Source organism: Topomyia yanbarensis, chromosome 2, assembly GCF_030247195.1.
Source record: "Topomyia yanbarensis strain Yona2022 chromosome 2, ASM3024719v1, whole genome shotgun sequence".
Taxonomy (NCBI): domain Eukaryota; kingdom Metazoa; phylum Arthropoda; class Insecta; order Diptera; family Culicidae; genus Topomyia; species Topomyia yanbarensis.
In genome coordinates, this window is record NC_080671.1 from 96,788,814 (window position 1) to 96,799,060 (window position 10,247).

Genomic DNA, 10,247 nt, shown 5'->3' on the forward strand with positions numbered 1-10,247 from the left:
ATAGAATAGTGATGGTGGTGAAGAGATAGGCCCAAACATGTTCATAATAGTTGAAATAGCAATTTTTAGTTGAAATAGTCAAGACAAAAATTGCGACATTCGTTTTTGCGTTTGTGGGGTTTTCCGTGTACTTGTTAGTTAATTATTTTGTGAAGAGTACCTACACGCACACAACCAGAGGCAGGTAGAATACAATCAAAATGAAGATTCTAAAATTTAGTGCTTCCAGAAATTATAGATGGCATAATTTTTAATCAATTGATGCATTCAAATTTGTTAGTAATTTAATTGAATTCAAAGTTGTTTGCAATCTCTATATATAAAAATAAAATGGCTTCCGTGTGTTATCGCATAACTCAAGAACGACGTGACGGATTTCTTTGATTTTTGCGTTATTTTCGGTAAAAGGTTCTTTAGCAGGAACACAAAATATTAAAATTTTCTTAACCCACCTATTTGCGCAATCGGGACATTTTTAGTTGATGATTGTTTGCATCGTTTGTCATTATACGGAGTTGCGTAATAAAATGTCATTGGTGTGTTATTGGGTTTCAGTTTTTCCGCGAGGGTACTTTTTTGTTAAAAAGTCCTACTTTATGACATATCTTGCTTTCATGCAGTTAACAGGAAGAGCGATAAATGAGTTGATGAACGACGTGTATATTCACAAAGGGGAGTATGAATGCAGCGATACTCTGTTTCCACAAATTTCTCATGATTCAAACGAATTCAAATTGCGATTCCACTGATACTGAAAATAAGTCATTCGTCGATCCTCCCGTGGCCCTGTTCATATATTGGTAAATCGTCTGCATTATTACTGTTTATAGAGAGGCACAAACAAAACCGTTGTTTAACATAACGTATATTATAGGACTATACAATTGGAATCACTGGACTTGAAATTAATGCAAATTCTATCCTCAAGCATTGCTATTTTTGCTTTCGTTTCATTTTCCATCTACCGTGTCAGCTAGTATAAGATTTCTGCATTTTCATATAAAAAATATAAAACGTAATTCCGTCTAAATCCATTGGTGTATAAAACGTACATTATGGCATTAAAATCAAGGCTGCATTATTGTGATAATTAAAATAATTGAGGGAATATAAAATTTCGCTGTTCCTGAAAATATAGCCAGTAAAAAATGTATCAATTAGAATGAGAAATTTAAATTGCTTTAAAATCAAGAATTATTGTGATTTTATACATCTATCTGACATTGTTCAATGCACATAAAAAATGGACTAAAAGTTCTACAAATAGCGATTAGGCAATTAGGTGTTTCCACTTTGCTCCATTGGTTGGTTTTAACAATTTTTATTATTACTTGGTGTTGGACAATTTATTATCAATATTTATTATTACTTTTTACAATATTAGTATTACTTTTTACAAAAAAAGAGCTTCTGATGGTGAAAATAGATATAAAATCGAGTAGCTCAAAATACGTAGGAACTTTTTTACCCCTTTTGGTAACTTTGTATCCTTTAAGCATTTCAGGGATGACATGAAATTAATACAAATTAATATCGAACGACAGCCGACAGCCACGAAACTATCGCGCAATTGGCGATTTGCGGCTAAACCAAAATTAGCTATGCGACACCTATGATTCAGCGAATGAACTGGCAAAGTGAAACAGTTTGTATTTTTTCACTCGCAAGTGAGTCGTAGCTTCCAACAAAAACTTCATTTTCTGCTCGGAAAAAGCTTACCAGTGCCAAAATATGAATGAAACGAGTAAGAAATTCTGTTTTATTTGCAATTATACTGAAATTACAGACATAAATTTCAAACATTTCTTCGAAATGTAATCGGGGTATTATGGTGGTTGTAAAAATATTTTCCATAAATAAAGTTTCAGCTGGAAGCCGAGACCCAATTAGTACCAATGTTAAACTCCTTCATATTTTGGACTACGTAGAAGATTCATTGAAGCCTATCAGAGAGAAGGATCGGCTATGTATGATGCAAAGCTGACACTTTCCAATTAGCCGAATATATTCTTTCTTCGCGTTATTCGGATGAATTTACACCATCTAATGCAGGTTTAGCTTGAGTTAGGACGAACGGAAATAATGTTGTGGCGGCTACGGTGTTCAACAAATTACATTTTGGAACCGCACACATGTAGCTCTGCGAATGATGTTAGAAACCACTATGTTTTACACCCTTTTCGTAAGATATAAAATAATTTTCCTTCGTTTTCGTAAGCAATTCTCAGCAAATTTAAAGGTTACATGTTGTTTAAAAGTTATTTTCTACCCAAGGTTTACAGAAAATATATGCACTATGGCAGAACAAAATTAAATCAGCAACACTTTACTTCTAGCGCTATCTGTGAACGTTTTCAACGTAGAATCGCCAATTACGTTCGACTCGAGTCGTTCGCGAGATCGATTGCATTGGTTCCATAATGTCAACACTTCTCGCTAATCTAGTACTTCTTCGAGCGAACTCGAACGAAAATTAACTTTCTAGCTCGGATCGAAATCCCTAATGCGAAACACAGTCTATAGAGAACAGTTGCGCAAAGAGTGGAGTCAAAAAAGCCTACCTATGAAATACATCTCTGATACCTCTGCAGCAAAGTTGGATTCTAATTTTGCTCGATAGGTAGACTTTTTTCGGCTTCACTTTCTGCACACTCTTTGCGGCCTTGGATGCGAAACAAAGTCGACTCGATTGAATTTTGATCGAATCGAGATGCGTAATGCCACCCCTGTAGGTTTTAGTGATGTTTCTCGACTTTTTATAGCACGCTTTATTACATGACATTACACGATACTGGCACACCCCCGCTATTCATTGCATCGAGAAAAAATTCTAGCGAACCAAGATGGATATAGTACAGGTGTTGGCATTTCTGTCGCAGCGTTATTCTTTTTTCAGTAGCGCTACACTCGTAAAACGCTGCATTTGTGCACAGCCGAGCCAAAAATCGAATACGGCATTTGTAAATGAATTTGTATTTTATTTATGAAACTCATAGTAACAAATAAATAATAACTAATCGCGACACCTCCACTATATTATTATGTCGCTATCTAACTAAATATTCAAACGGAAAAATACCTCTTGCACCGATGGAATTAATATTATCAATTTTACTTTTATGGAGAGTTACTGCTGCATTTTCATGTTTCCACATATTACAAGTAAAAACAAAAATTCAACTCGAAAAATGTTTGTTAAATCGCAAACTAAGGTAAATTTCACTAGTTTAATTGAGACTGAAAGAAGACGCATACAAACAAAAACGTTTCTGAATACGAGATACCTGACGGCTTTGAAATAGATATGGTGCCTACAGTACATTCATGATGAAGCTCAAACGGGATCCAGAATTGTTTTTCAAATACTTAAAAATGAGCCCAGAAGATTATAAGTTATTAAAAATCATCCGTCCAAAGCATACCAAGAAAACTATGAGGGCTTTGAGTCCAGCAATTCGTTTAGCAATGACAATGAGGTCTCGCTACTGGTTACTTGCAAGCATAAATAGTTGCCTTTTTCACATGTATTCGTGACACAATGCAAGCTATCTGGGAGATCTTATCACCAACGTATTTGCCAGAACCTACCCTCCAAATGTGAAATAGAATCGCTGTTGAAGTTTCGAAATGCATAAAGTACCACTTTGTCTCTGGTTTATTAATGATAAGCATATAAATACAATGTAAAAATTGACCACATCACGGAACCCAGTTGTATTACCACAAGAAATATTTTTGAATCGTTCTGTTTGCTGTATGCGACGCTAACTGTAGATTGCAATCTAAACGCATGCTGCTTCAACACAGCGAGGTTTAATATTAGTTTTGTTTTACTTATCAAAAATAAATTACCTCAATGAAACAGCACTGATAAATTCCTCTATTTCTTCATCAACCTCTATCACTTCAGGATTTTAATTGCCGAGTCACTGGTAAAAAATAATCAGATACAAAACAGATCAAAACGTTATTTCCAAACGCACGTGACGTTTTGTTCGCCTTTTTACACTATACTGTCCAGAAGCTGTTTTTTCCTTCCAATTTCATGTGTAAACGATTTGTTTACCTCCAAACAGCTCAATACCAATGCAGCTTGTTATAACTGTGACAGATATGTGGATACCTATATACTGTACTACAGCTTGGCAGGTAACATTTCAATCTAACCAACCGGAATTCTGCCTGTTTTCCGCAAGAACGCCGCCTCATATGAAATCGTTTGTTTCATTTGAGGCGGAATTATGGTAGAAGTCAATCAGCACCGCACGTCTAATTTCGGATGAGTTTGACAGGAAGTAAATCATGCTATAAAATATTACCATAAAATATTTAGTGTCGACATGTTCTACGAAAAGTTTGGCTAGTGCAAACTTGTTTAGCGAATTTGTGTCCGTCTTATTGGAAAATTGGATAAAAATTCAGCACTATTTTATCAAGCAGCTCTTCACAAAGTACTACAAAGTATGCTAGAATATGAGTAAGCAAAACATTTTACTAATATCTTGTGGTAAGATATTTAAGATAAATTGAAAGAAACACAAAAGACATAAATTCATCCTGAGACATAAATGTAAAGGCATAAAATAATCGTTTATGAATATCCAGCCTAAACAACAACTTATCATATCGTCGCTGTTGTGCTATCTTATGACAAGCGCCATTTAGCACTTTTCGAGAAAAACGATTTTTAAAGTTTGAGATTAAATATCTTAAAATTTATAAATGTTAGAAGCTTTTCGGAGAAGGCATTCGATGCTTCTATCTTTTCTGAAGTAAACTCTCGATTTGTGCGAAGATCGGTTGACTATATTTACAGTTTTTGCTTAAAATGTAAACCAAAGTCGCTCACATACGTGTCATAACTGTGTATTGATGATAAAATATGTATGACGTGTCACAAATGTGTACAGAAGATTTCATATAAAAATGAATTATAACTGATTCGTAAAATTATGCGTTATAGATCACTATGTCCAATATCATACTTTTCCATGTGATAGCAGCAATATCAGGTTACAAAATGATGGTATTAGAACACAAAGTTTTTCCAATTTTCCTCCTTTATTCAGGAAAAACAATGAACAAAAATTGGTTTCATTGACAATTTAGAGACAATGTATATCAAACAATGTTATTGTTGACAGGTGACTAGACGAAACAAATGTTGTTCTTGCATAATCCATCACTACATTTCGGTATGCTTTCCAAAACAAGTGGAAATCTCAAAAGGAAATTTGTTCAATAATCATGAATATATAAGCCGACCATTCCCAGAAAAAAAACTATGGTAGGAAAAGTTTTGCTCCCGAGACAAGAACCTAGCTAATGGTTATGGTTGATCTGCATAGGAATTACCTATGTCATCAGAGACATCTGTTGGCTTGCTATAAGCTTTTCGGCTTATAGCAAGCCAACAAACCTAGAATGTTGTCTCTTTTTTCTTTGTCATAAGATAGCACAACTCGATCAATCGAGAAATTGGCGCTTGTCATAATCGTGTTTCGCTATATCTCAGTAACCCAGCAGAATTTCAAAGTTCTGAAAACGCGACTTTATGGAGATTTTAAAACTTAGTAACATGGCATATCTAACTCAGTTCACCCCAAAATGGCGTTTGTCATAAGATAGCACAACAGCGACGATATGTCTATCTGTTGATTTTAGTAGACCTTTGTGGAATTTTCTACAATACACCCCTCAAATCACTTTTTTAAATAAATTTTTCCTTATTCTAAAAAATGAATTTGAAGATGTTCTAATATTTTGTCCGGCTTAAGAAAATACACATATTTTATCAATTGCCAACACTATTTGTGATTGTTTGTGCTGTTTTTCTGCGTTTTTATATTTTTGTTTTTAGCATTGTTAATATTCGCGTAGCAATACTACCGCCACATCGCCACTCCGCCACCATCGCTTCCACTCGCAGCATACAAAACTATCACCACCCCGAACAAAATACACTAAGGTTTTTTTTACACGGGGGATACGTACCGTGCAAAAAAACGCGTTTATTCCGAAAATCGTGCAAAAACCGCGTTACATTTAATGCAAAAGACTTAGGGGCCATCCATATACCACGTGGACAATTAAGGGGAGAGTAGGGGTCACGAGAAAGTCCACGCTTGTCCATAAGGAGGGGGTGGGGGTGTGGGAAATGTCCGCGTGGACTTTTCATTATATTGTTGTCTTTAAAAAGAAAAGTTTTATCGTCATTGGTGTGAGTGCTTACCTTCATTTTTTTCAAGATTTTGAAATAGTCAAAGTGCTTATAACAGTATACCTACTGTGGGAGTGTGCATGGATCTGTGAAAATTGAAAACATCGATGGCAACTATCATAAAAAAAATCATCATCCGAGAAAAAAAATTCTGCCTGAATCGCTTGATTCGATCTTCTTAACTTGGTTAAAACTCACTAATTTTGGATTTAAAAGCTTGTGTCTGAAATTACGAGCTAATTCAAGAATCCACAGATTATCCATAGATATTTCCATGGAAATTCAACAAAAGACTAAATAAGTGTATGACATTGTGTTTGAACGATTTCATTAATGGGGTTTTTCATTGAAAAACCCCGGGGTGGTGAATTGCACTGGTGTTGCATTTTCTAGCAGTAGAGCATGCCACTAAACGTGTTTCATTCCCACTGCTGCTAGAAAGTGTAAAACCAGTGCAATCCACTGCCACGGTGTTTCTCAATGAAAAACGGCAGTAGTCTAAAACATTGGAAAATTTTATAAAAACACATTTTTATTAAACTACCCGAAAAAATCTTAGAAAGTTCACGTGGACTAAAATGTCCTCCCTAAGATGGGAGGGGGATGGGGTACAGGAATTGTCCACGGAGAAGGAGGAGGGGATCAAAAACAATGATTTTTTAGTCCACATGGTATATGAACGGCCCCTTAGACGATTTTAGGAAAAGAGATGAAGTCCTTTTGAAAGCAAAAGACTTTTGAACAAGTTTTTTGCACGGATTTTGCAAGTACTGTTTCCGTTTCTATGCTAATTCCTTAGAATTTTTTTTAGAAAAGTGGAAGCGTCGGATCTTGAAGTTTCCTTTTGGCCCGCACTTGAACAATATGGTTTTCGGAACAGAATTAATGAGTAGACACCAAATATCGATGTCTGAGACCATTTCAAAAATCAACATGGCAACTTCCGACTTAGCGGAATTCTCTAAAACCCAATCAATATAGGTATTTTTGGAATGGGCTCGACAAGTAGACGCCAGTAGATATCGATGCCTGAAGCCGTTTTGAAAACCCAGATGGCGACTTCCGGATTTTTGAGACGATATTGAAGGAACGATTCATGATCACGAAGGAACAGGCGTTGACGTAATCACATTTGAGACCGCACTAATGAATTCGTAAGTTCTGACATATTCACATGAACGCCGGAGCGTTTTACGTATACGAGATCAAGGGTATGTTCGCATGCGTGAACAGATTTGTATAATCACAAAGTGCACAAGCGATTTTAAGTTAACGTGTTTGATCCCGTATATGTTTCTATACCGCGGATAACCGTGTAGTAGTTTGCATATTTGTGTGAGCTTTTGATTGGTCGCACGGGCTGCCATTCTGAAAAAGCGAGCTTCCCATCCGCACTGGAGTCCCCAGTAATGGCGACCTGAAACTAAGTGTATATAAGTTCCGTATTTTAGAGTAGAAATTTCCGGACGGGTACGACTTGACACCACTTCGTAAATTCGCAAGCCCTAACACGTTGAATTAATCATCTGAAAGATTTTATGATTGCGAGATCATGGGCGTAGATATGCGTGATTGACCGCGCAATATGAGTATCAAAACTCTTCAAATTGTCTCGGAGGTCAGTTATTAATTGTTACTGGACCCTATGGTAATTTAAAAAATGGAATTGGATTGAAATGGCCACTCACGGCCCCACGGAAACTTGCTCCGGAATGTCCGTTCCGGGGTTAAATCACCAACCCGATTCATTTTTACCAAGTCCAAAAGCGGATGAGTTCCTGAATCCGAAACACCCAAAAGCATCAAAATCGGTTGGAAATTACATTAGTTATTGGCATTTCAGTTTTGTGGGTACCCGGGTACCCACGTCGGCCTGTTACGTAGTAAAAAAAAATCAGGAGCCCCTATATCTCTCCCTTACTATTTCAACAATATTATTAACCCAAAAGCTTGACTTAGTGAAGTTCTAAGATGTCACAAAGTTTCAATTTCCAGCTATGGATAAAACAGGAATTTCATTAATTGAAACCTAAAAAAGTACCCGGGTACCGCGTCGGACACATGACGGTTAATTGTGAAATTCGCGCAAAAAAAACTTCATCAAAAATCGTCTTAATCTTTTGCCCTCAAAAGGAATATTTTTGCTAAAACCGTGATAATGGCGAAATTCGTGCAAAAAGAAACTTGTTGAGAAATTGTCTAAGTATTAACAAGCAGTCACCGCAGAAATATAGTTTGTTCAGAAAATATTGCGTTTTCCACGTTCAGTTGTAATTGCTTGTTGCATTGAATATTACCTATTAAAACTTGAAATTTTTCATGCTAGCTTAGTTTGTACAGCATAGCGATCAAAAAGTACCAAAAGTAACCCTTTTTGGGTTACAATAAAAAAACTCAAATAAAACACTCATTATTCATTTCACATCAATATAGTTTATAAACGTTCAGGTCAGGGTTTGGCGATGATGAATTCTCAATGCACCTAAATAGTAGCCATTTTCAGAAAAAAATCTCAACTTTCTATTCTCTCTGTTGATAATTTACAAAACACAATTTAGTAAAAGAACACAAAATTACTCAAAACCAAATAAAAAGAGTCGGGCACTTCCGCCATAAGGAATGCACCTATGTACCTTTTGGTTATTCGATATGGTCGCCATATTGAACGTATGCATTTCTTACAATTCCTTTATTTTTTTTCTTTTTTGGCTTTAGATCGAGTATTTTAATGTTTTCCACTAAATTATATTGGAAGAAATTGGTGAAAATGACTTTTTTAGGGTACTAAATTTTTAAACTGTCTGAAATCATTTATAACTTTTTGCTTCGACACAATTTGCTCGCAAAAACTAGTAAGACTAATAACTGTGACTATTATCTTACATTTGAGCACCAACACATGGAAGTGTTATCCGTAGAACTGAAGTTATTGCAATTAATACTGTTATTTGGAGCTGTACTGCCAGAGACGCTTCAGGTAAACGGTGAAAAATGAAAGATTGCTATAGTTTCATTGTATAGAAATTTTATTGAGAAATGATAATACCAAACAATTTTGACAGTTTTCGACTACCTTTTCCAAGCAAGTGAACTATTGTTAAAGTTCTAGGAGAATTGTATCGAGCATTGAAAGCTAAAAATTGAGCAGTTTCTAACACTGGAAGAAAAGCACCTATATTCATTAATGCATGTTTTTCTTGTTTCTTGACCCCAATGGTTCCAAGATAAAGATAGTTTTACAACCCTATATGTGCTAGAAAAAAGTTAGGCATGATACGGTTAAGGATCATTCGTTGAAGAACTTTTATGTGATGTTTAGTACATGTTTTATGGAATATAATGGTGTCTTATTTGAGATTTTTATATAAGAACCGAAATATGGTAATATGTAATTTTTTGTTGTTGCTTACATTTTCAAAATCTACTTGAAGCATTACTGCACGAAATAATGTTTTTCGGTCACTATAATCGGTACGGTTTTTGTCCTTGTGGACGATGAAATATATGCCGAATTGGACTTCAAACAGTTTTATGTTTCCAGGGGTCATGGAGATAGCAACAAGAAATTTATTTTTGCAGACAAGTTTGCTGGTAAGCTGATGATATGGCGCCTTAGTTGAAAGCGAATCTTAAGAACAATACAATGATTGAAAACTGTTTGGAGAAGCTCTAGGCGTAAACCAACGGAATCGAACTATGGTGAGACGAAGTCGTAACGCAAGTTCCATAACTAATTTAGTTATAGGTTTTGTGCCTTTACGCGCAAAAGTAGTTTTACCCAATTTTCTCCTTAGTGGAGAAACATTGGGTTTCGCCTAAATTGTTCTCCCTAGAGAGAAATATAGCATAGTGCTTCTTGCATTGGCTTGTTAAGCCGAACCAACTGCAGATTTTATCAGTTCTCATCAACATAAAAGTTCTTTTCTCGCAGGACATCACGCTTGACTAGAGATTTTCTCAGGAACACAATATGTGTCACTGTTTTTGGAGCTAGCATCAATCCGGCGCTAGCTTAGCCTTGCAGTAA

General features: G+C 35.7%; 1 protein-coding gene across 3 annotated transcripts in view; it reads right to left on the minus strand.

The window, feature by feature from the left end:
- LOC131678900 (protein Gawky-like) overlaps positions 1-10,247 on the minus strand; it is a 29,275-nt gene that overhangs the window by 9,989 nt on the left and 9,039 nt on the right. The gene's annotated exons all lie outside the window — the stretch shown is intronic.